Here is a 26,197-nt window from a genome sequence, read left to right on the forward strand (position 1 = left end):
CACCTCTGTGGTGCCAGCTCTCCTCCTCTCGAAGCAGAAGAGCGAGAGAAGGTCCTGGATGGGGTTTTTGTCCCTCTTCCCACCCAGCCGAGAGCGAACATCTTTTGAGGTGGGTCCAAGTGTCGATGTCTCTGTCTACCGAGTGTCTGTCAGATGGTTTGGGGTCTGCGAGAGGGAGATAAGCTCGAGACACTCTTGGATGGAACAGACTGTCTGGGAGATCCAGTTTCTTTTTATTGTCCCCTCTTGCCTCCTGAAAATAGACATTTGGGGTCTGCAGGCGGGAGAGGACACATGTCTGGAACAGAGATCAAAGCAGCAGTAGGATCCAAAACAGCACAGAGATGTGGATCCTCTAGCTTGTTTGTACAGTGCTCCTTCCACCAGCAAAACACTGCTTGACAGAATTAAGTATTTTCAGTTCTTAACTACGTTTCCCAGCTCTTTCACCCCTATATAACTCTGGAGCAAAAAGAATTTCAGAGGATAGCAGCAACTGAAAGGAACAAATTGCATTTCTGGTTTGGTAAAAGTTAAAAAGTTTTTTTTAGGGGATAAAAGGAAATATTAAAAAGCTCAGGCAGGAAGCACAGATGAGATTTAAAACAGAGTAACCAGAGCACAGAGGGAGGGATCCCTGAGAAGTGGATGCTCAGTAGAAGTCACAGTCTCAGTGCTCTTGCTCCTGGCCTGGGGCCGCAGACGGGGCACGCGAGGGGAAATCCCTTCCTGGGAACTAAACTCTCCCATGCAGTTGGAAGCCAAGCCAGTTATTAATGAAAAAAAAAAATTACAAAAGGCCTATATAATCTTGAAATTTGCATCTTGCTTCAGTTTTCAGAGACGTTATTTGGAAGCAGGTCACTGGAACCAGCTGGCTTTATGGGTTTTGGAGGAAAGATGGGGAAAATAACACCAGAGAAAGGGTCCTGGGTCTCCTCTTATCTCTTCCTCCCCAAACAGAGCAAGTGGGGTCTCAAGCACAACACTTCAGAAGTTAAAAATCTCCATAGAAAACCGAGCAGCAGCAGCTGCCTCCTGCCTCAAACTCCCTGACCTGGAAACCAGCGGAAAGTCGGATTTACAGGGATCCGCTTTTCCATGCCTGCCAAAGGACTGGCCTCAAGAGGTTTCTCTGCGTCGGCTATGGTTCCTGTGCCGCAAAGCAAAAGGAGAAACCCCCAGGAGGTGCTTTGGCTTCATGAGTGACGGCCGTCAGACCCCTTCTGCTTCGTCTCTCTTTGCTGGTTGTCTGCAAGCAGCTTGCAAATCCATGGGGGTTTGTCATTAGTCTAAATAGGACCTAACTGGGATAGCAGGGGAGCGGGGTCTTACTTGACTGATCTTCTGCAAAACTGGTTTAAACTATACAGTCACTGCTGTGGCTGCATCGCTCTGCAGACCCCTCCTCTGCCGAGTTATCAGCATTAGCCCTCGGACATCTTAATGTGACTGAGCCTCTTCACATGAACGAGAAATGCCAGGAGTTCAAAGGAGAAGAGCTGTGCTGTGATAATATTGATGTAATGCTTCCAAAATGTAAACAGCTGTCAGTGGAAGTGATGGATGGGAAAACAAAAAACAAGGAAATACTAGTATTTCAACCCCTTGCAAAAAGTTGTTATGGGGACATCCCATGACATCCAGCAGAAAACTCAGCAGCAGGGCTCCTTAATGTCTAAAAAGCCTACAGAAGATAATTTTCATGTATTCATCATATGATGTTAATCCTGTAAAAAGAAAAAAGCTGGGCTCATATTAAGAGCTGCGTTCCCACTTCATTCTTGGATCCTGCTCCCACTTCAGTGCTGTTTCATCCAGCCCAGGCAGCGCTTTCCAAAAATCTCTGCCTGCAGCGGCGCAGAGCTGGGGGCAGCTGGGGAGTCCCACACGTGCTGCCACAGGCTGAAACACAAACTCAGGCGACTGAAGGAGGGCTATTGTTTTTGGTTTTGTTTTTGTTTTTTTTCCCCATCTCCCAGCTGCTGACTGCAATGAATGCAGCAGCAAGGCGAGCAGTTTTGCACATGAGCATCACGGAGGATGAGGACTGGCCGGCAACGCTGCTTCCTCGTGGGGCTGACACACCAACCATCTCCAATAGAGACTGGCGCGGCTGCAAACAAACAGCCGGTCCCCGCGCAAACGCTTGGAAGGGCGGTAGGAAAAGATTTGCTGCGAGCTCTGCTTGGCTTTCAGCAAGCCCTTGGGATGGTTTTCTTTATGTTGGGTTTTGCTGGGGGATGGAGGGGTAGGGGGGTGCTGAGAGCCAGGATGCTGGGCTTTGAAGGTGCTTGCAGGACCCATCCCCACAGGTTAATTGGGCATCCCACCGTGCTGCAAAACGAACCTGATGAGTGGCATTGAGCCCTCAGGGCCCTCCGGCAGCCAGGAATAAGTTGGTGGAGAAAGTGAGAAACAACCAGTTTCCTCCTCAAAACAGAGTCAAGCAACAGCTTTTGGTGAGGAAGGGCAGCCCTCAGCTTCTGACCCTGAAAAAGTCTGGCTCCTGAGAAAAGTTTCTGCTTGTGGCTCAGATGTCAGAAGTTTGCGACCAAAAAACTCATATTTTCTCTCCAAGCCTGACAGTTTTCAAGAAAAGTGTCAAGGTGCAAACTAAGGCTTGTGCACATTGGAGGTCATCTATGCTCTGTGGCCAAACACCGCTGGGCTTAAACCACCCCATCTCTTCAACAGAAGCATAACCCAGGAGCTGAATTCTGCGCCTGAGCCCTGGGCAAGGTTTTACCTTCCCAACCATCAGCATTTTCTGCAAATGCTGGCACAAGTCAGTAAAAAGCCAGGAGAGAGCAGGCAGGGACAGTTTCAACCCAGGCAGCAAGTTCATCTGGCTGCAGATCTTGTCAGGGAATTACACAAGCCATTCCTGAGCCATTCCCGAGCCATTCCCAAAGGGAAGATCTTGTGTCTTCCCCAAATTAACATCATTGGATGGGCTTCTTATAAGATCTGTATAAGGGGAATACTGCACTGATGGTGCCCTTGCAGGTTGCGTGAGGATGACCGCAAGCTGCATGGCTGAACCAGGCAAGCTTTCATGCACCACTTAAATAGAAAAACCTACAAGTAACTAACTTCAACTTCTACCTATGCATCTGAGTCCCAGCTCAAGCTCTCACCCTGACACCTCCAAACCCTGCATGAGCTCGTGCTACCGACTCACTGGCTGCCTGACCTTCCTCACCTACGTTTTGAAGTCATCCCAGCAGTTCACTGTAGGTTTTCCCACGTGTGGTCATTTTTTCCAAACTTCAGTCTTTCTCTGCAGCAGATGCCTCCTTGTGCCTGACCTTTTGGAGGGTGTCATGTATTGGATGCTATTGCTTCTGGAGTTTTGGAAGAATTAAGCTAGGATACAAGGAATGTAAACAGAGGCCAGGAATGAAAACAAAATCCCTAATTCACTAATATAAACGGAGGAAGGGCTGACAGTGTCATGCGGGGATTTAATCGCAAGCTGCCCTGGGGTGATGGTGCTGTGGAGGGTCCAGAATGCGCCTGGTGCTCCCATGGGTCCTTCTTCCAGTTTTGGGGGAAGGATGGGTGCAGGTTGGATGTTCAGGTTACACATGTTCCCCAGTTCACGAGCACCAAATGCTGCTCAAGACCTGGCTCTGGGGTCAAGATTACACCCGCCAGCAGTTCTGGCATGGCAGGAAGGGAAAAGGCAGCGTGAAGCCGGACTACCAGCAGCTCCCTGGGGGTCTTGACATGCTCAGACCCCTGGGTGGATGCAGTCAGGTGTGAGCAGATTTGTAACCCTTGGGTGATGGGGAGCAGCTCAAAGTGGTCTGCTGAGGGCGAGCACAGGCCAGCAGAGCACGTGGTGCTGTCATGCCTGGCCGTCACACAGCCCCGCTGAGCTCAGAGCTCTGGAGAGTTGGTTGTCCAAAACAAAAGCTGATGTAAACAGAAAGCCAGCCTCTCCCAGAGACTGTCAGCTTCATGTGAAGCCAGGAAAAATGTTACATCTCTATAGAGCGCAAGACTAGGAAGGCGAGAGCCTCCCTTGCCCTGCCAGCACAGTGCCCAGGGGGAGTGACCCGAAGGTTTCCCACTTTGGGATACGCCAGGGTTATTTCTGTGCCCCGAGGTTCTCCCCATCACTTGCGCTACCCCGAGGACAAGAGCAGTGTCCCAGCTGGGATCACCCTGGATACAGCCTGGTCCAGGGGAGCGGAGGGAGACCAGAGCCTGGGAGAGGAGGCGAAGATGCTGAGCTGGGACCCAGGGCACCCTTGGGGGTGTTGCCCATGGAAGCAGGAAAATCCCGAGTTATGCTACAAGACCCATGTTCAACATCTGACTCCTTGCCGGCACAGTTTGGTGTTCCTGCCCTCAGCATCCTGTGTCGGCTGCAGGGTCCTTCCATGTGCACTCACCATTCCCGGCGGGCACAGACCCCCATCCACTCGGTTCTCTGGGGGAACCGAGGAGGAGGCAGCCACGAGCAACACCCAACTCCAGAAGCAAGGTCGGGATAAAATATACGCTAACCCAAGAGAAACTCCTCCGGTGAAGTGGTGCTGCAGAGACCCATTGGCAAAGTAATTTAACCTCCGGAAAGCAGACACTTGGCACCCCTGCTGTGTTTGGAAGAACTTTGGCCCTTAACTCCCAGCACTCAATTAGCATAAGCTGTATTTATTAGCCCTTGCCAAAATGCTTTGCTCCTCTTCTTCCATGCCACCAAGCTTGTGCTGGGGCCAAACGCTTTCGCAGCTGGACCAGGGCTTGCGGGGGCTCAGCGGTGCCAGGCTGAGGTAGGTGGAAAAGCCTTGGCAAATGATATTTTTTTCAAAAATATATACAAAAATCAATAGCTGAGACATTCCTTGTGGGGTGTTTCTTGCTGTCTTGGCAATCGGCACCCAGCATAAACATCCACCTCTGAACAGATGACTTTACACACCGAAAGCTGCTTTCTGAAGTGTGCTAAAACCCTGCTGAAAGAATCGCTGGAGCCCCAGGACCCGATGGCAAGGGCAGGGAGCTGGGAGAGCCACAACATCCCCTGAGGGGACCACGGTGCTGCAGGGGGCCAAGGAAGCAGCTGCGGGGATGGGGTCCCCCCTATATTTAAGGTCACTCCTCTCCCAGCTGGACCCTGGACCCGAGGCTCCCCAGGTGTCTGGCACTGCTGCAGTGACTTCACAATTCAAGCAGCTTTCCCAATGCTGTATTTACAGACCCCTAACCATAAAAGAAGTGTTTGCTACCGAGGAATTTCTTTGCTTACTTAGCCAGCGTATTTTTTTTCTATTTATTTAGTCTCTCCCTGTTTATTTCTTACTTTGAATGAACAAACATCCACCCTGCCTGGATAATGAATTATTAGGATGAATCCCCTGGGGCAGAGCTTGTGCTGAGTAACTGTGGTCTGAATTCTCCGCCTGACCCGTGGCACACACTGTCTAGACAAGTTCCCAGGTACCCCAGCGCAGGCTAGATCCTGCTCACACCTCTTCCGCACATATAGCACACACAAAAATAAATCATATGGTTGGGGTTTTTCCCCTCTATAAGGAAGGCTGAAGTGTCCAGCATTGGCTGGATCCCTGTGCATCCTCAGTGCATCACCCCAGAGAGGCCCTGGGAAAGCCCTTGCATCCCAAGCACTTAACCCCGTCTCAAACCAAGAAAAAGAAATTAAATAACTCCATGATCAAAACAGACTCTTTCCCCTGGGAAATTTTCCATTGCAGAAAAAACCCTCTTGCGTAACTATTCTGAGCTATCTATTATGAATATTATTTTATCTCCTGCTCCACAGCAGTGCTATTCACAGCTGCAGGTTTCTGCTACCTCCATTTGCCCGCATGTAGCAATTCCTCCCTGTCTGGAGGCAATCGCTGTGCAATATGAATTCTAGTCTGGCTGGGGGTGTCCAGTTTAATTCTACCAAAGTGACACACATAGCTAAGCCATTACCATGTAATGGTAAAGCCATTTAAACCTTGATTTGTCAGAGGAGATGCCAAACTGGCTGTGTGCAGTTGGCAGTCCATAAAAATCACGACATCAGAGGAGAGCTTGATTAATATGCTGCTGAACCTCCTGGAGGGGAAAATATGTGATGGTAAAAGTAACTCTGAGCACAAAATCTTTTGCAAAGGAAGGGGGGGGGAAGGCTTTTCAAACCTGCTTTCCTCCCTGTTGTGCGCAAAGGGGAGGCACAGTCAGGAGAAGGGTGCTGCATCCATCTCCATGCACCATCCATCTCCCGCGCACCATCTGCTCGGGCTCCCCACATTTCCCCAGGGATTATACAAGGGGTATCACTTGCACCAGCACAGCTTCATGCTTCACTGGCCCTACCAAGGGGGGAAATAGTGTTAGTGCACACAGGATGGCAGAAAAAAAAACCCAAACAGCTGATGGACTCGGGGTGGGGATGGTGCCCTGGCAGTATCACCCAGCCGGGTCCTGCAGAGCTTGTCGGTTTTGCTGAACGTGCTTCAGGGTTAAGGAAAGGGATGTGAGTTTTTACACTGAGACCAAAATGTGGTTTTTCTCCCCTCTTAAAGGAAAACGGTGTAACAGCCTCTCTTAGCACAAGCTTTGAGGGGATTCAAAATCTTCAGAAAAGGGAAATACAAGTTTGACCTGAAATCTGGTCGAGGCTCGAGATCATCATGGCATGAATCCCACCAGTTCCTCCTTGTTGCTTGCCTCCACGCCAGCTTCCAACACAAGCCCTCCAGACCAGCGGCATTGAAAGGGTGAGCCCAGCCCTCACACCGCTTTTATTGGGAATTCTTGCTCCTCTGGATGCAGGTTAGGAATTGAATATTTTTGGTCATTTCCCAGAACAGTCCATTGCAGAAAATAAGCATGTTACCCACTCCAAGACGCAACTGGGTTGCTATAACAAGCCTTCATACTTTCGCAAAACACTTCCTCCAAGCAGCTCAAATGCCTTTCCAAACCAGAAACGCCATAAGGCAGCAAAACCGGATCCCCAGCTCCCCATTCACCTGACTCCAGGGGCACTTGGTGCTGGCATTTTCTAGACAGCCCTCTCTAAAAAAAGGAAGGATGATCCATTTTTAGACTCTGGAGACAGACTTAACACATTCCAGGCATCTGGAGAGTGCTCTGTTTTGCTGTGCGTGCTCTGGTAAGGCCATTACCAGCCGAGTGCTCCTGCAGATGATGAGTGCCGTGGTACCCTGCCTTGCTGACACCGATGTCCAGCAGCCGGGAGCCGGCCGCATCCCTGCACCGAGGTGGCAGCCCGGGATATTGCCTCTGCCGTAATGTTTGCACTCCGGTGGCAGATCCCTGCTGCCCTCTGATTCATCACCTGCATCAACTTAAGCATCCTCTGATGGAGGGTTCACTCCCAGTGGGGCAGCTGGCAGCAGCTGCCCTGAAATGGAGCAAGTGGAAAGGGCTTTGACTCTTGCAAGGGCATCCCAGGGTGCTTCATGTCCCTGGCGTGCGCTCTCCCAAGAGGCAAATTGCTCTACTCTTCCCTTCCCACCACTAGCGTTACAGAGCAAATACCTTCACACATGGTCCTTTAGGGATTTTAAAGTGTCCCCTCTTTGATTTCCTTTTATGAATCTGCCTGCAAGCAGCTTAGTACCCCTTTGGTTTGTCAGAAGGTCAAAAGCTTTTCTACTGCTCTGAGTTTCAAGCATGGAGGTGTGAGTTCAGCTGCATTTAGTGGCCCTTTGGCCACCGTCTCTGAAGCCAGTGGACTTTGCTGGGAACGGCGTTGAGCCTCCTGTTTCCAAATGCTCTCTTGCACAATGCAAACTCTGCCCACGTATTGAAAACGCCAATGTTTAACAGCGATTAGCTTTAAAAAAAGAAGAGAGAGAGAGAGAGAAGCCTCCCTGGCTGCAGCTCCTGTGAGAGCAGAGGAGATGCACATTGACCTTGGATGTGACAGCCTGGTCACGGCCACACTGTGCCAAGCTGCACCCAGTCAGTTGTTTGGGGCAGCGGAGCAAGGCAGACAAAAAGCATCATCCTCACACTGCTTTAGATTTGATGCTAGAGTCAGTGCGAAGTTTTCTGCTTCTGCCAAAGAATTTGAAAGTTGGATTTTTAAGTAAAGATCATCCAAAAGAAGGTGCTTTCTTTGTTAATGAAATCAGCTTTTACTCCAAAGCTGAATGCTAGCACATTCTCAGAATTTTTTTTTTTTTTCCCCCAGGAAAGCCAGTTCTTTATAGAGAACGTTGACCCTACTTTTCACCGTCCCCTGGCTGCCTGTGCTGGCTGGAGCGTCAGCGGCTCTGCCATGCAGCATTGTCTGCAGAGCAGGAAACACCATCAGAAGGCATCCAACTAAAGGAACCAAACAAAATGGAAAAAAGGAAAATGTGAAAGCATTTAAAGCTGCCGCCATCAGACTGGCTCTCACCGAAACAGTCTTGACGTCTAAACAATGCCTTGCAGATTCTAGAGATCCACATGAGAAATATTTCAGGCTAAGGAACTTATTACCTCAAAAAGCAGGTGGCTTCTTTTCCTCCCACTAGTCCATAAAACCAGCCCAGAGATGTCCCAGGGACAAGATTGCTCTGAAACCACGCTAGCATTAGAGCTGCTCGCTCCTGCTTCTGTCTAAGAATTCACTGAAGGTTTAACTCCATCACTTGCTTAAAATCACATAACAGTGTTGCTAAGTTTTTCCCTTGTCCTTTGCTTGGATTTTGGCTCCCTCCATGGCTTTTGCCATGCAATGGGAGGGAGGAAGAGTCACCCCTTCACTACAGCAGCTGCAGGGAAGAAACGCCCCAGCCATGGGTGTCTGTACTCATGCTCCCCCCCGCTTTTTTTTTTAACCTAGTTCAAGCTCCCAAACTACAGCTTCCTCTGGCTTCTCCCACCCCTTCCCACATGTTATTTTAGCACTATTATTATTTTCCAAGTTGCATTATTACCAGTTTCCAAGTTGTGGCATGTGCAGAAGCCCTGCCTGCAATGGCTAGAGGGGCTTGCAAAGCCCCTGCTGCCTGGTGGTCCTGTACCTGCTCTCCACTTACCCGTTTTGGGGATCACACCCCTGGGACTGTCCCCAGCCAGTGCTCTCAGGGCCAGGCAGGAGCAGGGCCAGGCGGGGATGGTTAAGCAACTGTATTTCAGCAAGTGGGGATGAATCAGTGTCACAGAAATGCCGGCTCATGGGGAAGGATGCAGCATCAGCAAGAAACCTGCCCTGGCTTGTAACAGGAAAAAGATGTTTTGCTGCCCAAACCAGCCCGGGGCCTGGGACAGATTAGGAATAGAGAGAACTCCCCGCCAGCACACACCAGGGACGTGCCAGCAGCTGCAGCGGGCTGGCACCCACTCGGGAGGGCAGAGCAGGGATTAGTCAGTCCCCAGGGCTGCCCACCTTCCTGGCAACTTGCCTGTTTCAAACCAAACTCCAGCATATCCTCTGGCAGACGGTGCTGGATCTCACCCCGGGTCTGCAGCCCTCTACCTCTCCCTGCAGCCCAGACCTCCCGAAGCGGCCAGATGCTGCTGCTGGTGGTCCTTTGCAAGCCTGTCACAAAGCAGGGGACAGCCCCTGACCCAGCCCAGGGATGCTCCAGGGGAGCCTGTCCTCAGAGTAGCCCAGGCAGACAGCACAGGCACCTGTAAAATCTCTTCGCCACTGATAAAATCCTATCCTAAAGAGACTTCATGCATCAGAATGAAATAAAAGTAAGGAAAACAGGCTGTCTACTTTGTATTTTCCAAGTTATGACAAATGAAAAATGATTCTATTCACAAAAGATATTTATACCGAATGCAGTGCTTTAATAAATGACCACCTTCATAAACTAAATAAATCTGTCAGGAAGCAGGTTTTAAGATCTTTCTTTCAGTGGACATATAGATTTTTCTATGCCACCTGCATGCCATATTTGTGATGGAGTCAAGTATTATGTATAAAGGCACCTCTCCTGATGTCAGGATGCTGCTGGGATGGAATAAAACCCGGTGTGAACCACAGCTGAGTGCCACACGCTGCTCATCCCACACGGGTCGATACTGGTGTCTAATATGAAAACCAACTTGGGTTTCAGATGAAAAAGGATGTTTTATAATTTAACAGCAACCTCAGCAAATCTCATTTTCCAGAGCCCTCAAAACCCAAGGCATCGGTGCCCACAGCCACTTCTGCCGATGCTCCCGTTACAAAGCAGCACCGACTGCTTACAGCACGTCCCAACTTTCTCTTCCTTCCATTTCAGCTGCTTCTTGGTAAGACACTGCATTTTTTAAAGTTCTCAACATCTTTTGGTAGTTACAGATTTAAAAAGCTCGAAGTCATCTTATAAACCTAGAGTTTTAATTATTTCCACATCGTTCGCTTTTAAAACCAGCCTTTTCCAGCGGGATGGGCCGATGCACGCTAGGGAGGGCTCGGCGGGAGGGCCCCTCGGCTCAGCCTCCAAGCTCAGCTGAACGTGAGAATTCACAAGTATCCCCTTTGCTTCCTTTTTAATTAAGCATGTAACAAGGAAAGACAACTTTCATCGCCCCACAAGCACTACCCATATTAAAGCAGACTTCCTCCTTTCTCCTGCTCCTCCACGGCTACTGCCAGTGTTGCAGCACATCTTCTACTCTTCTACCTCCTAACCCTGAGCCGGTAGAAGTGGTCCCACTCCTGACTCAAGGAGGCTATATTTAGCACTTTAGGGGAAAAAAAAAAAACAAAAACACCCCCACCAATTTTGCAAACTGTAACTGGAAGAATATGTCATTTTGCAGACGTTTTCCTCCAGGCCAGACTGCTGGGAAAACATGTGTTTCATTAGATGCAGTACGTTGTGCAGGTGGTCAGGGCAAGGGAAGCCAGGCCCATGGCAAATGTACTTGTTTATTGTTTGAGGAAGGGAAAAAAGCCTCAAATGATGTCATGAAACCTCCAGACACTTCACTCCCCCTGCTCTAGAAATGAAGAGGGACTTGCCAAACCCTTTAAAGGTGCTTTTCCCCCCAACACTGTCAGAATTGTATCGGGAGCATTACACGAACACTAGCTGGAGACTGCAGGGAGTCAGGGAGCCCAGGTGCAAGCTTTGCCTGACTTGATAAATTACTGCTGAGGTGGGACACCCACAGCCCCGAGGGAGCAGGTCCTTGTAGGTCGGCTCTGTATTAGAAACACAACAGGAGCTGGTTCCTGTGCCAAAGGCTGAAGAGCCTTCACCCCAGTCCCATCCCCATCCCCATGGCGGAGAGAGCCAAGGCAACACCCAGCCCTTGGCATGATCCTGCAGCCCCTGCATGGCAAGCTGGGGAAGGTTACAGCCAGGGACCCTTCCTCCAGCAGCCGCCTTTCACTGGGACCAGTCAGGTCCTTGCTGGAGATGCTGCACCTGCCAGTTCCAAGCTCAGCAAGACCTCAGGGACGGAGGGTGTCCAGGCAGGGGCTGCGGTGACATCTCACCGCGCTCCACAGCAATCCCGGCACAGCACACTACAACGGCATGTGGACAGCGCTCAAATGGCACAACCTGCATCCATCAGATGCTGCTGATACCCGAGCAGCCCAGATCCAGACCCGGGCTGGATCTCTCCAGTCCAGAAACCCTGCTATAACCATCACTACAGGACCTCTTGACTGTAAAATTACTACTTCAACTTTTTTTCCATACTCCTATCATGTAAAAAAATCTCGGTTTATGTAGCCAAGTCTCTATTGCTCTTAAGTATGATGTATTGTTAATACATTTATGGAAGCAAAGCCATTCCTTTCATTTAGTGTTATAGCCCATGTTATGCTACCTACTCACACCTGAAAACCATTTAGGGGAGCTCTAAATTATTGTTCTGCTGCTGTGCTCGCCTAGGTCTGTTAGAAAAATCAAACCAGAGCGGGTGGATTGGTTTCTTCTCCACAACACTTGGCAGCCTGTCCCAGGCCCCATTTCAGCTGCGGGGATTTATAAAAGAGGAATTTTTTACAGTATTTTTCACTTCACACACATGCACACAACCTCTTTTCATCACCTTTTGAAGTGTTAAGTGGGCCCGGACCAAACACAAACGCTTTTGATCCAGCCCTATGGTTACCCAAGTTGTTTTGCAGCCAGATCCCCCTATCCACTGCGTGGCTGGGCAGGAGAAATATAAAGCAAAGCTGGAACACCCTAAAAAGAAATTTTGCAGATATTTCTGGCATTTGGGGGGCTGCTCTGGACTCCCCAACACCAGAAGTGAACTTGCCATAGCCTGGCAGCAGGGTTTTCTCATGCTCGAGCTGCTTTTATTTCCCTTGCAAAACTCTCCTAGCTCAGGGCCGGGGGAATGATGTGCAAAGGTGGCAGCGGTCAGCATTTTGGAGAACCAGCCTTTTCCTGACTCCCCTGCAAAGGATGCCACAGGATTGAAATTAAAAGCCCATTTTTCATTCCCAAGAGCTCTCTGTGCAGGGCAGGCAGGCTGTGCCCTCCGTTTCCTTCCAGTTTATTGCACTGCTGGGGAGGGTGAGGCTGTTTAAGATTTAGGATTCACATCCCCATGGCAGGACCCTCTAACAAGCTCACCAGGACATAGAGCGTCCTCAGCAGCTACAGCAACAACAACCCAGTTATCAGCACAACTGGCCCCTGATCCCCAAATTTCCTTATTTTGTCATTTCAGCTCCCTCCACTCTCTTCCTCCTACATGTGTGCACATTCACAGACAGATAAACAATATTGCTATTAAAACTCCCAAGTTTATTCACAGAAAAGCATGTAATACTTAAAAAATGAGCATGCTGGCTTCCCTGCTGCCTGCAGGCAGCTCTCCCCTGCCTGCTCCTCTGCGGGGGGACAGCACTGGCTCGCTCATGCTCACTGGAAGGGAAATCATGGGAAGTCACCCTGTACCAGCAGCTGGGCCATAGCATGCACCCCAAAGCCCTTCAGAGATGATCCCAGCTAAAGGAAGGGGGATGTCCCACCTCCTGGGGCTGCTCGGTGTCCCCGGCCCCATGTGGTGTCCAGCCACGGAGCATACACGTGAGCATGGCACGGCACATCACCTCACGCCTGGTCTGGGGTGCGGCAGCCTCTGCCAAAGCTTGCTATGCTCAGCCCTGTGGTCACAGTCACCTTGAGGGGGGACACACACCAGCAAGGGTCACACTGGGGTTTTTGCCCCACAGGTAGTGTTTGAGCCAGGACAACAGAGGTACCTGCTAATTCGGAGTAAGTCAAGAATGGAGATTAAGGCATTTCTCTCTACATAGCAAGGTTTCCTATTTGAGAGATGAAATGGGTATTTCCAGCAAGTAGCTGAGATGTTGACAGCAGAGGAGATGCATTGGCTTGACTTCATCTGAGGGGGTCAACAGCTCCCTTTAACCCTGCATGGAGCCAGATAGGAGCCTGCAGAGCCTGGGGACATGCACAGGGCTCATTTCACTACCCCAGGGATACATTTAAGTAGCACATACAGGAGCAAGCCAACAGTCATGTAACTTCATGCCCATATAAGCAGCATCCTCCAGAGCTGAGCCCCCAGAGCGAGAGCTAACAGCTCACTCCAGCCTTCTCTAACACCACTTAGAGCAGCAAGACCATAAAGTGTTGCTCAGAGGAGAAGCTGCCTCTGCAGAGCCCATGGGCAGATCCATGCAGATAACCAACACCGGGGCCAGGCTGGACCTCCAGGACCCCAACAGCAAAGTGCTCAGAGGCACCTGGGACCCATGGGTGCTGCAGCACCTGGTAGGGTCCAGCAGGCTTTGTTAGAGATACGGCTGAGCTTTGCTGACAGCCACAGACAAACCAGGACAGCACCCTCCACACTCGAGCAGCCACAGACCCCAGTACTCACCCCAGGCGGAGGGTCCTCCAACACAGCCCCACAGCAGCCTTCATACAGAGACATGGATCCAGCCTGGGAAGACACTAGCTCTGGGTGCAAAGCTGGGCAGAAAGATTTTGGTGTCTCTCCAGGACAGACTCCTGCACCAGGGGAAGCTGTAGGACCTCACAACTTCTTGCAACACCAACAAAACACTGCCCTTGGTCCAGCTCCAACCCTTTTAAGCACAGACTGCTAATTAGCACTTGCAGCCTGATGAGCTCATTTATCTTTGGACTCACAGCTGACAGCACACTCCTGCTGCAGCCCCAAAACGGAGCACCAAGCTGCTGGGGTGCTCCCTCAGCAGCCCTGGGGACAGGGACACGGGGGACAGAGGGAGATGAAGCAGCCCTGGGTGCCAGAGGGGAGGACCCTGCCTGGTGTGTCCCGTGGGAGAGGGCAGGATCTGGGGCCAGCTGTGGCTCCGGCAGCTGCTGCGCTGGATCAGACCCAGGTGGCTCCAGCCCAGCTGGGGCTGAGCACAGGAATGGCCAGAGCTCGTGACATGCGCCCATGCTCCAGCAAAGCTGACCAAAACCTCCCTGTTTGAGCTCTCCGACAGGCTCTCTCCTACCAGCAACCGCAGCAGAAGGTGATGAAAATAAGCAGGGAAGGAGAATCAGAGACAAGACCGGTACAAAGCGGCAGCGAGAGACCTTTTCGCAGCAGTATCTGGCTGAGAGGTGCGCTGCACACGGCCATGCTCCCAGCGTGAGTCACCCCGCGGAAGTGGGCTCTCCATCGCCAGCCCCAAACCCACGTTTCCAACAGGGTTGGCTGACATTTGCCAGAAAATTAACCCGGAGCTGCATGAAACGTGTGCAGCATGTGTGGGTGGGCAGGGAGCGCTTCTGGCACCGGAGAGGGCTCAAACAGCCTCTTAAAAACTGCCAAGAAGGGTGAAAGCTGATGCACTTTCTCCATGTGTTACACACAAAGGGTCGCCTTCCCTTGCTCCCCGGCTCGGCCGTGGGTCTGCAGGCACTAGGACCAAAACTCTCTCCTCCTGGGCAGAAAAAGCTTGTGTTTAAATAAACATTTAGCAAATAAACATAGCTGCTAGCAATGATGCTCAGAAATTTTTATTTTTGGGGTGTGAAGCGTTGTTCAGCCAATGTACCCGTAGCACTGCAGAAACGCCGCGCCTGCCCAGAGTCAATGCTTGGAGGGCAGCGGCTGCCATGCTTCCTCTGGGTAAACTGAGACATGGGAGGGTGCAGATGGCCAAGCACCCCTGCGGCCTCCGTTGCCATGAGTTTTGGGATCAGCGACTACCATGTGTAAAATACAGCTGAGCTCTGGCGGAGCTGATGAAACTGCTGGACCCTGGAAACGCACCCCACCGTCCCAGCTCCTTGGTCATGCTTTGTGTCTTTCCCCAGCGGCGCGTTGTTTGCTATTATTTATTTTGCTCCAAAATATTTGTAAAAAGCTCAGGGAATGGAAATGGCTTTACAGCCACTGTGCCAGGCACACGGCTCTGGTCGGCGTTGTGGTGCATTGCTGCCGAGGCTCTGCCTGGCGTGTCCTGTGCATCGTGTGCTGTCCTGTCCCATCTGATGCTGTCACAGCCCCGTGTCTGTGCCGGCACGCTGCCGGGGTGCCTGTCCCCTGCAAAGGCTGAGCAACCCATCCCATTAACGCACAGGCAGTTAGCCTTGATGCTGCAAGCCCTGGCCTCCCGCCGCTAAAATAAGGGGTGATGGGGGAGAGCGCTATGCATTTTGATAAAAATTTGTAATTATTTCACGGCTTTAGTGGAAATTGTGGTGGCTTTGTGCACCTTCTCTCACCCCTGGTCCTGCATAGAGTCACGCCGTTGGATCTGGCTCAGCCCCAGCTCAGCTCCCCACTCCAGCACGGGTGCCCGCCACGGCCGGCACCGGCACAGGCTTCAGCTGATGTGGGGTGCCAGAGCCGGGTGGGATTTGGCCTGCTCTGGGTCAGCTGCTCCAGGGCTGGCCAGGCTGGGGGCAAGGCGGGGAGACCCCCGGGGCGAAGGGGGGGGGGGGGCGAGCCCTCCCCAGGGTACCCGCCCGGCGCAGCACCCCGCGCAAGTCCCGCTGTGGGACCGGGTTCTGCCGGGTCGGTTCTGCAAAACCCCCAGGGCAGAGGGGAGCCGGGGAGCTGGGTGCCCGCAGGCTCCGCCCTCCCCCGCCCCCGCGGGCCCGGTGCAGGATGCGGCCGCCGTGCAGGGAAGCGGCCGGCGCTAGAGGGCAAACGCGGCCGCCCGTGCTGCCGGGGCTGCCGGTGGGGCGGGCTGGGCCCAAAAATGCTGCTGTGCACCCTGGGCTCAGCCCCCCAAAATGCTGCGGTGTGTCCTGGGCTCAGCCCCCCAAAATGCTGAGGTGGATCCTGATTTCAGCCCCCAAAATGCTGGGGTGCACGCTGGGCTCAGTCCCCCAAAACGTTGCGGTGCACCCTGGGCTCAGTCCCCCAGAATGCTGCTGGGCACCCTGGGCTCAGCCCACCCAAAATGCTGGGCTGGATCCTGGTTTCAGCCCCCAAAATGCTGGGGTGAACGCTGGGCTCAGCCCCCAAATGCTGCCGTGCGCCCTGGGCTCAGCCCCCCCAAAAGGCTGGGTGCACCCTGGGCTCGGCCCCCCAAAATGCTGAGGTGGTTCCTGGGTTCAGCCCGCCCAAAATGCTGCAGTGCACCCTCGGCTCAGCCCCCAAAATGCTGTGGTGCACCTGGGTTCAGCCCCCCCAAAATGCTGCAGTGTGTCCTGGGCTCAGCCCCCCAAAATGCTGAGGTGGATCCTGGTTTCAGCCCTCCCCCCCAAAAAAATGCTGCGGTGCACCCTGGGTTTAGCGCCCCAAAATGTTCAGTGTGTCCTGGGCTCAGCACCCCAAAATGCAACTATGTGCCTTGGGTTCAGCCTCCCCAGAATGCTGGGGTGTATCCTGGTTTCAGTCCCCCCCAAAGGCTGCAGTGCACCATGGGCTTAGCCCCCCTAAAGTGCAATGGTGTGCCTTGGATTCAGCCCCCACTCCCCAAATGTCTGCGGTGTGTCCTGGGCTCTGCCCCCCAAAATGTAACAGTGTGCCTTGGATTCAGCCCCCCTCCCCAAATGTCTGCAGTGCATCCTGGGTTCAGGCCCCCTAAAATGCTGTGCTCCACCCTGGGTTCAGCCCCCCAAAATGCTGCACTGTGCCCCAGACTCAACCCTTGAAAGATATTGCAGTCCATCTTGGACCCAGCCCCCCCAAATGCTGCAGTGGCCCTGGCTCAGCTCCCCCCAAAAGGCTGTGGTACCCCAGCTTCAGCCCTCTAAAAATGCTGCAGTGCACCCTGGGCTCAGTCCCTGAAGGATGCTGCAGTGCCCCAGGCTGGGACCCCAGAAATGCTATGGTGTGCCTTGGACTCACCCCCAAAATGCTGCAAAGTGCTTCAGGCTCAGCCTTTTAAAAATGCTGCAGTACCCCAGGCTCGGACCCCCACAATGAAGGACCATAGGAAGGCGACACACAAAAGCTGCTTGGAGAAGTGTTTGACTCGGGGCTTGTTTCTCAGCATTTTCCTTCTCCAATTTGTCCTGGCAAACTAGGTGGGAATGGCAGATGGGGGTGAGGGGTGCAGAGGTTGGGGGTACTGGGGGGAGTGAGGAGCTTTGGTGGGCTCCCATCAGCTGCTGCTTCCCCAGCCCCTTTTCCAAGCATTGCGTGGGGTCTTCCAGCTGGGGAGCAGATCCCATTTCTGGTGACGTGATCATTGTGGGGATCCTTGGCAGGTCACCCACACAGGTCAGTGGGAGCGATTGAGGGGGCCTGGTCACTCTGCCCACCCCAACGGTGTCACACACACACCCTCCCCCCCGCTCCTGAGCCCAGGGAGACTTGGGGATGCTCGTGCTGTGAGAGGAAAAAGAGCAAGTGGGCCAGGCGTTTCAGGTTTGCCTTTAAAATGCATATTGGAGACAACTGCCAAACACATTCACCAAACAACAGACTCAAGCTATGGAAAACCCTTCTTAAATTGCCCGGGCTAGCTTCGCACAGCTCAGGACGCTTGCCAGGATGCTCTGCTTAAAATGGAGTCCCATTTCCATGCCCTCTGCACTGCGAGGAGACCTCCCAACTCCGGCCACTTTCCGATCTGCCACTGTATCCTCTGGGTTTCCAAATTCAATGTATGTTTTTCCCCAGCAGGAGATGTGACAGTGCAGTCTTAAATCTGGACTCCATTTAAATCGAAATCTGTATCAGGCATTTGCCTGTCTGAGCAGCGGTGGTTAGCCAGGAAGACCCAGGCTGACGAGGGTTAGGAAATGAGCTCCCCGTATGGTCCCAGGGGCTCAACTCGGGTCCCCGCTGGAAGGGGACTGCACCCCCCTGTCCTTTTTGCTGCTCTCCTCCATGTCCACCCAGCCTCTCTCTATAGGGGACAATATTACGACCCTGGGAACCTCTTTGAGATTCATCCACAGCTCTTGGGCCCCATGGTACCCAAATGCTGCCAGGTTGGGAACGTCCTCTGTAGGAGATAGCTGAGAGACCTCGGTGCATGGTTTTAACCCAATATTGTCCCTCTGGTCTCTTGTGCTTTAGCCATTGGCACTAGAAGCAGAGAGGAGCTTTGTGAGAGAAGCACAGGGGGTTACCACAACACACAGCCCGCGGTGGGAGCCACAGCTCTGCCTCGGAGCTGGAGGATGGGGGGAATGTGTTGGGAGCATGTTGGCTTTGGGGAACAGTGACAGAGCAGAGCCACCCATGCAAGGAGGGCTTCTCACCTTGGTCAAGCTGGGGAAAAAGCTGGTTTCCACAGGATTTTTGTAATTGCCTTGGGTTTTCCCACTTATTGCTCATTTAAATCTCTCCTGCCTGGGTTTAGGTTTAGAGCTGCTCTGGGACCCCACAGGTTCATCTTCCTCCAGCAGGGAGCAATGGAAGAGCTCCAGAAGACCCCAGCTTCTCTTCTGCACCATCTGATGCTCAGCCCTCTGGTTTTCCACCAAGAAACTCTGTATGGGCAGAAAATAAGGAAGCTGGGAAGTATTTTCAGAAAGGAGGGCTAGGTCATGGTTTGCACAAGGCACTGGACAGGCCTTTTATAAAAGGTTTAGCTGGGGAGCAGAGCTGACAGCAAACTGAGATGCTGAAAGCTCAGCTCACAGCGCTGCCTCTGATCCATGCCAGTCCTTCAGTGCCTGCAAATCCATATGCCCCTGGGGAACCCAGGCACACTGCCTGGAGACCAAAGCACCAGGAGCACCTCTGTAAATAGGAGAAGAGGAGGAAGGACATTGCTGTGTCTCACGAAGAGGATGGAGGCTTCAAACATCCTTTGGGCAGCAGCATTTCACCCAAGCTCAGGAGCCAGCACCCATTCACAGGTACCCGAATGAGCCGTCTGATTTCAGACCTCCTCGTGGCACGTGTTGGGTTAGGGAGGCTGAGCCAGAAAAGCTGCTCTTGCCAACAGCCCCCTCCTCTCAAAGGGTCAGAAAACCTTGCTGGGTGGGCAGCTCAAGGGGAAGCCACCATCTCCTCTGCCATGGCCAGAGCCATCAACATGGAGAGCGATGCTGCACAGGAGAAGATGCAAATCTGTCCTTGAGCTGCGTGTCCGAGAGGTCACTGGAAATATCCTTGCTGGGACACGAGCCACCAAACCCACAACATGCCCAGCCCATCAAAAGACAGCGAACACTTTCAAAAGGCTTCTTTTAAAAAATAATTTTAAAGTCTTTTGTGCCCCCAGCCCAAGCCCTTCATTTAGCAGCAAGAGCCCGGCCACCTCCTGAAAAGCCCTGGAAAAACCCGCTGACCTCAGGGTGTTTTCCACCCCAGCTAGCCCAAAGCCAACAGATCACAGCCATCGCTGGTGTGCTGAGATGCAGGAGAAGGAATGCCTGAAACCACACGAATGCTTAGTGTGGGACACGGTGATGAGCCACCGCAGGAGCCACCAGCCTGGTGACAGGCGCTGCTGCAAGCCAGCAGCTCTGCTGAGCTGGAGAAATGCAGGTGAGGACAGGCAGCCCCCTTGCAAAGCCAGGGACAGGGTGAAACAGGTTCAAAGGTGGAGATCAGCTCTGTGTTTCCAGTGAAATCTGTCTCCCTGAGATGTTGGTGCAGTGTCCCTGCTGAGGGACAGGTTTTCTGTGCTAGCTGGCACCGGGTGAAGCTGAGTTCAGAGTGCTTCATGGGCTGCAAACACCATCTCAACACCTGAATAACCACAGTTTTCTTTGGGTAGAGTGAAAAAAATAAAAGAACCGCAACTCCTCTACAGGTAACTCACACCTTGGCTACTCTGCAATGAACTCGGGCTGCTTCAGACCCACCTCCAGACAGTGACCCCGAGGGAGGACACACAAACATGTAGTTAACTTCAAGCACATCCTTATTTCTGCTGCCGTCAGGAGCTCAGGCATGCGTTGAATCACTCTCCCGTGGCCGGGGGACTTGAGGTCTTCGCTTGCAGTATGTGACCGTCCTTTCCTGGCTGCTGCCTGGCTGCAGGCAGCTCGCCCCTCACTGCGGCAAGTCCTGCTGCAGGAGATGGTGTTGCTGCGTGGGCACTTTGCATCACACACCCGATGCTCAAGTGCTGCAGCAGCCACCGACCTACCTGTATGGAAGAAGCACACCAGGCAGGGTCAAGCTCTGAGTACCCCAAGGTAGTTTTATATATATATATATATACACACACACAATATGTTATATTTATCTCTTTATCTCCCCAAAACACACCAACCCCAAATCTAAACAGCTCTTCACCCTGGCTCTCTTGCTTTGCTCCAGCCTCTGACGCGACGGCTGTTTTTCTCTCTGTCATCTTCTGCAAAGCGTTTCCGATCCATCACATGCTATCAAATTAGCAGCTATGGCAAGAGCTGGCTATAAACAGGCGCTATGTAAACAACAAGCCACAAGAAGGGGCTAGATTTAACTTGCTGGTGTCGAGACGCTCCCTCTTGTTTGGTTTTTCTTGGGAATAGCTTTTCCCGCTCGTGAGAGGAGGACTTTCCTCCCAGCCAGCTAGCAGAGGCTGCTGGCACCCTCGCTGGGGAGGTGAGCAAGGAAGGCTGTCCCTCCTCCTAGCTGGAGAAAACAGCAGTTTCCCGCTGGGGTGAGAAGATGATGGGTGTCAGGAGAGCAGTTTGGGACCCTCTGCTCCCAGCCAGTATGGAGGAGCCCCAGAGCCTGGTGCTGGCCTGGCCTAACCAAACTGGGCTTCTCCCTCAAACCCACACTTCAGCCACAGCTTCCCCCTTGCCAGGGGTCATTGCTACCGGTCCTGGTGGTTGCCTGGGGTTTGGGGACCGAGGGCACTGCTTTGAGGTGGGAAACTCAGCTCCCACCCTCCATCTCCCATGCCGTTAGAAGTGATTTTCCACTGGGAGGAGCTGCCATGTCTCTTTGATTCCCTTCACATGTTGGAGCTCATTGCGTTTTCATTTGTGCACCACATTCAATTCATATTTGAAATGAGTAGAAATAGCTCCAAGTTCCCCTCCTAGTTCCCTGAGCAAAACGGGACCTTATCCAGGACTAATCTGAACCAGATGACTGTAGCAGAGGGGAAGAGCAAGGAGAGTCAGTAATAGAGAGATGTTTGTTCTTGCTAACAGTGTTTTTAAATGGAAACATTTTGCTTTCAAGTAGAAGGGCTTGGGTTTTCAGTGCAGTCCAAGTGCCAGGTTCTACCAAGTTATTGTTATTCCAGATGAACTTTCATCAAAGCAGATGAAAGCCGTCCCTGGACTTCTCTATAAATTATCTGGTATGAAATCCAAACATTAACCTCCATATAATTCACAGCTGCAGTAACTCTGGGGATAATCCAGGACAATTTGCCGTGCACAGACTGTATGTAGTATCTATGCTATATTTATTTCAGTGTAATTTTAGCCAGCGCAAACAATGCGCTGAGCTTTGGCCACCCTACTCCACCAGTCCAGCGATGGGAGCGCCTCTGAGAACTGTAACTCATTTTTGATGGGGCAAGGAGCCAGCTCAGTGGATCTTCCCTTAAGGATCAAGTATTTGCTAAGAGGACCACACGTCCTTCATTTCAGGAGGAATGGCATTGCTGAGAAAGAGCACGGACCTGGAAGACATGAAGGCTTGTTCCACCTGCCTCTGGGGTGGCTCATGCTCGTGGCAACATCGGGACCACCGCCTCCGGCGGCAGCATTGGGACCTCAGATGGCAGCCTCGGTCCCAGTCTGTCCCTCCAGCACTCCGGTGCTAATGGAGCCCAGCCAGCCCCAAGCACTGAGCGGTTTGGTCTCCCAGCCAGCTGGGCAGACACCTCGTGCAGGAGATTTGGGGCCTGACCTGCATCCCCAGAGCAAAGCCATCATGGGCTTGCAGCAAGTGACTTGGCCAGCTCCATTCATGAATCATCTCATAACCAGGGCTCTCTGGTGACACAGTGATTATGTGTTACAGCGTGGCTTTGTTAGTATTCTCCTATGTCTGCAAGCACAGCCTGGTGCAAGAGAGATGTGTTTTTCCGAGTTTCATATGAAGGGCTAAACGCACCCGTGGTGTAACCAGCTCAGCCTTGGAGCTTGCCCCAGAGCCCAGCCTGGCTCAGGCAAGCCAAGTAGTGAGTAATGGGCTGATGAAGTCTCTCCAGACTTACGATTCGGGATGGGTTCGGCAATATTTCTCTCAGGAGCTTTCCATGAACAAGGTGATGTATTGCGCTGAAGACAGAAGTGCGTCTGCAGCGTTACATGTCCCGAATCTCCTGGACACAGGCACTACAAGGACGCTCTTCCTGCAGCCCCTGCCCCGCTGTCCAGGCAGGCAGGCAGGCTCCAATTTTCCCGATGACTTGTTTTAATTGCTCACATCCACAGAGGCAGCATCTCCTTCCTCCTGCTCAGCAGCGCCAGTAAATTAAACACGCAGATAAATAGAGGGGTGGGATGAGCCGCATGGCAGGAAGGAAATGCAGCCGTGCTCTGCGCGTGGGCTCCAGATGCTGCGAGGCGGGGGATAGGGGGGCACAGGGGCCCCCCCAGCCTGGTTTCGGGAGGGCTTCTGTTAATTAGCCCAGCTCAGGCCTCTGAGCATCCATCTGCCTGGGTTTGCTCTGCTGCAGCAGTGGCTATGGACTTTTGCTTGCCCCAAGGGCTGTGCAGTGCCACATGGCCCCCCCCCACTGTCCCTGGGGTCCCCTGGCATCCTCTGTCCTGTCCCCACGCCATCCGTTGCAGAGGCGTGTGCTCACAGGCTTGCGAGCTTCCCATCCCCGTGATATATGCACCAATTTTATCTCAGCAGAGCCGGGAGAGGGAGCCCAAGCCACCCCCACCGCCGCTCCTCGCCCCAGCCCCTGGCACCCACATGGCTCCATGCCCGCCATGGCTGCTTGGCCTGGCTCGGAAGTGTGGCATCACACCGCTCTTGGCATCACCAAGGACACGCTGCGGGTGGGAAATTGCAGCTCCCTCCAGTAAGGGCTCTCTGCTCCATAGCTCTTTGCAGCAGATGTATCTGCACAGGGTTGCGGCTGCATGGCCTGATCCAGCCCCACGGGAGTATTCCCGTTGGCCATCCCGTAGGCATCCTCCCGAGAGCATGGGGACCAAGTGATCCTCCCCACGCAGCCGATGTTTGATGCTGATTTCCCCTGCAGGTAACTCCAGCCGGAGGAGGCCAGGACCGATCCTGCACCGTGCCAGCAGGAGATTTTAATGCTTTGCAGGTGCTGAGCATCTCCCTTTCCTTGGGCACTGCAGCAGGAGAGCGGGTGCTGTCAGTGCAGCTCTGCACAGCCCCGGCAAGCCCCCTCCTCCTTGGCCCCCCCCGGAAAGCAAGTCCAGCCTGGGGCATGAATGGAGTCCCAAAAAACCTTCAAAGCAAAGCCCCGGTAACAAAGCTCCTGGGATCTATCACTGGCTTAATTTTGATCAAAATATAATAAAATCCTTTCCAGTCTGCCAACAGCCAGATGATTTGGTGTCGGAGTTGCTGTGCCGTGCGGGTGGAACAAGGAGCCCATGCTATTTTCCTGGTGGTGGGGCAAAGCTAAGGGCCTGTTCACCCCCACGAGCTCTCAGCAGTGCCCCACGCACCCATTAATGCCATTTTCTGCTGGGACGCGTGCAGAAATGCTGCAAGGGGTGCCCTCAGCCCACAGCGTTGCTGGAGGGCAGCCACAGCGCAGGCACTCAGGGCAGGGAATTGCCCCGTGCTCTGCCGGGCCAGCACTGCTGCAGCTTCCCCATCGCTGCAAAATCCCACCTTCCCACCCCAGCAAGGGCCCAGCATCCCTCCCGCTCCCCGGCAAGGACTTGGCTGGTGGGGCTGCACCGGCTCCCCCAGCCCTCCCTGCTCCATGCTCCCCCCCCACAAAGAGGGTCCCAACACTTTCCCCAACATTTCTGGGATTCCCCCCAGCAGCAGCATTTGGGGTTTGGGCGATGCTGGGGTTTACCACGACATGGAGAGGCCGGGTGGCTGCAGCCTCCCTCCATCAGCTGGATCAGGCCCCCGGGAACCACCCAGCAACACATGCCTTCCCAGCAGCCTTTCCCTTCTCACCATACCTTTGCTGGCTGTCCCAGTTTGCTGCTCCAAGTGAGTTGTTTCAATCAGCTAATTGGTGCTAATTAATCCCAGCAGCTCCAGACGAGCGCAGGAGGCACAGCAGGCCCCGGGAACTGCCGCTTCCACGGCACGAGCGAAGGCAGCCGGGGCACGGCGGCTCCTCTAAGGCTTTGCAAGAGCCTGGTTTCTTCCCATTTGGCTTATCTAGGCCTCAGTATCCCCCGTCTCGGTCACCTCCCAAGCTCTGTCTGGTTTTAAGCATCATCTCTGTCTGCATCGAGCCTTCCGCTTCCATCACCAGGTCCTGGGAAAATGTGTTTTTTTGTTGGGAAGAGGTCATCGCTGGGTGGTTTGGGAATTAGAGGTGGCTTCTTCTACTGGGTAATGTCATTAGCTCTACATTAATTGCATTAACCTTTTTCAGTTTCCAGTCCAGCTCACAGCACATGGCTTGTCTTTAAAAACGGAGTTGATTTTTAGAAGAATATCAGAAGACAGACGTTTTTTTACAACTCCCAGTATTCACTTGTTATCAGATCCACTGGTATTTTATGGGAAGGCTTGACACCAGAATAAAACTCAGTAATCTTTCATCAGACTCTTGGCTGAATAATCTCCTTATAAAAAGGAAATCCTTTGTTTATTGGCAGAGTGCTTTTCTTTAAGGGGAACTGGAAATGCATTTGGTATTGGCCTCAAGTAGTTTTAATTCAGCAACAATAAAATAAGTTGGTGCAACATCTAATCTAACGGCTGGATAAATCTGTGCCTGGGCTGTATCCCGCTGGTTTCATTCCCTTGTAACAAGGAGACAACGAGCTAAAATGCTACTTTTTCTAAGTATTGCTTCTCTCATCTCCAATGATGGGGATCTTTAAAAATGTGAGAAAATGCCTGTGTTTTGTGGCTGGTGTAAGGGTGTGCAAGGGTGCAAGGCCTGGCAACGCAGGCCATGGCTAGCAGGGATGCTTCAGCACCGCCTGGTACCCTGCACTGCTGAATGTGTTTTGAATCGGTGCCGTCAGGAGGGTGGTTTGCTGGGTGGTGAGAAGAGGAAGCAGGGTAAAATTACACAGATTTTACTCCCTCATCGATGACCTTGCGGCACCTGTTTGGGCCGCGGTCTGTGGAGGTACCTGGGCATGGTGGGACACCGGAGACCTAAGTAACCCTGTGCATCTGAGGCCACCTCCAGTCTGGGCCACCCTTCATTCGCCTAGAAAATGGAACTGACAGCTCTGGAACAAAGCAGTGGTCTCTGGTGTTGTCACTTGTCACTGTCTATAATAGGGAAAAAAAAAAGAAAATCGTGTTGTATGCGAAGGGAAACGAGCACACGGATGGATGCTTACGGATGCTGTAGGACCCTGCTACGATGCCCAGCCGGGAGGGACCAGACGGCAAGGTGCGATCCCTGCGGCACATCCCCGGCTCCCGCCGCAGAAGGGCGATGACGGAATACGTGACTTGGTTGCAGTCACCCCGCAGGAGCTGCCGACGCAGCCCGGCGCCCAGGAAGCCCCGCTTATTTTTATGGCTTTGCAGAGAGGAGAGCTATCGCGCTCCCAGCGGGTCCACGCCGGTCTTACTGGTCACCGCCGGACCCCGAGGGATCGACTGCGTGCAGGGAGGCCGCCACCCCCCCGCGCATCCCCGGGGCGGGGGGGGGCAGCAGGTGCCTGCCCGGCCTCTCGCCCCCGGGAACGGGAAATTCGGGTGGGCAAAGAGTTAAAAACCCGCCTTTTCTTCTCCCCGGCGCTGAGCGGCACCCGCTCCCCCCCCAGCCTTGGCAGGCCTCCCCGCCTGCCCCTGCCTGCCCCCCTCCCCCGCGGGAGGCGGCTGCTCC

The 26,197-nt window shown here is 53.0% G+C and overlaps 1 long non-coding RNA gene across 1 annotated transcript; it reads right to left on the reverse strand.

Annotated features, from left to right (window-relative positions):
• Positions 1-12,695: 12,695 nt before the first annotated feature.
• On the reverse strand, positions 12,696-24,659 carry LOC138688093 (uncharacterized). The gene is made up of 3 exons (XR_011327157.1): positions 24,351-24,659; positions 18,570-18,800; positions 12,696-14,842 (listed from the first exon to the last, which is right to left on the reverse strand). It is a non-coding gene; the product is annotated as an uncharacterized lncRNA (long non-coding RNA).
• Positions 24,660-26,197: the final 1,538 nt, after the last annotated feature.

The sequence above is a fragment of the Haliaeetus albicilla genome, chromosome 12 (assembly GCF_947461875.1).
Source record: "Haliaeetus albicilla chromosome 12, bHalAlb1.1, whole genome shotgun sequence".
NCBI lineage: Eukaryota > Metazoa > Chordata > Aves > Accipitriformes > Accipitridae > Haliaeetus > Haliaeetus albicilla.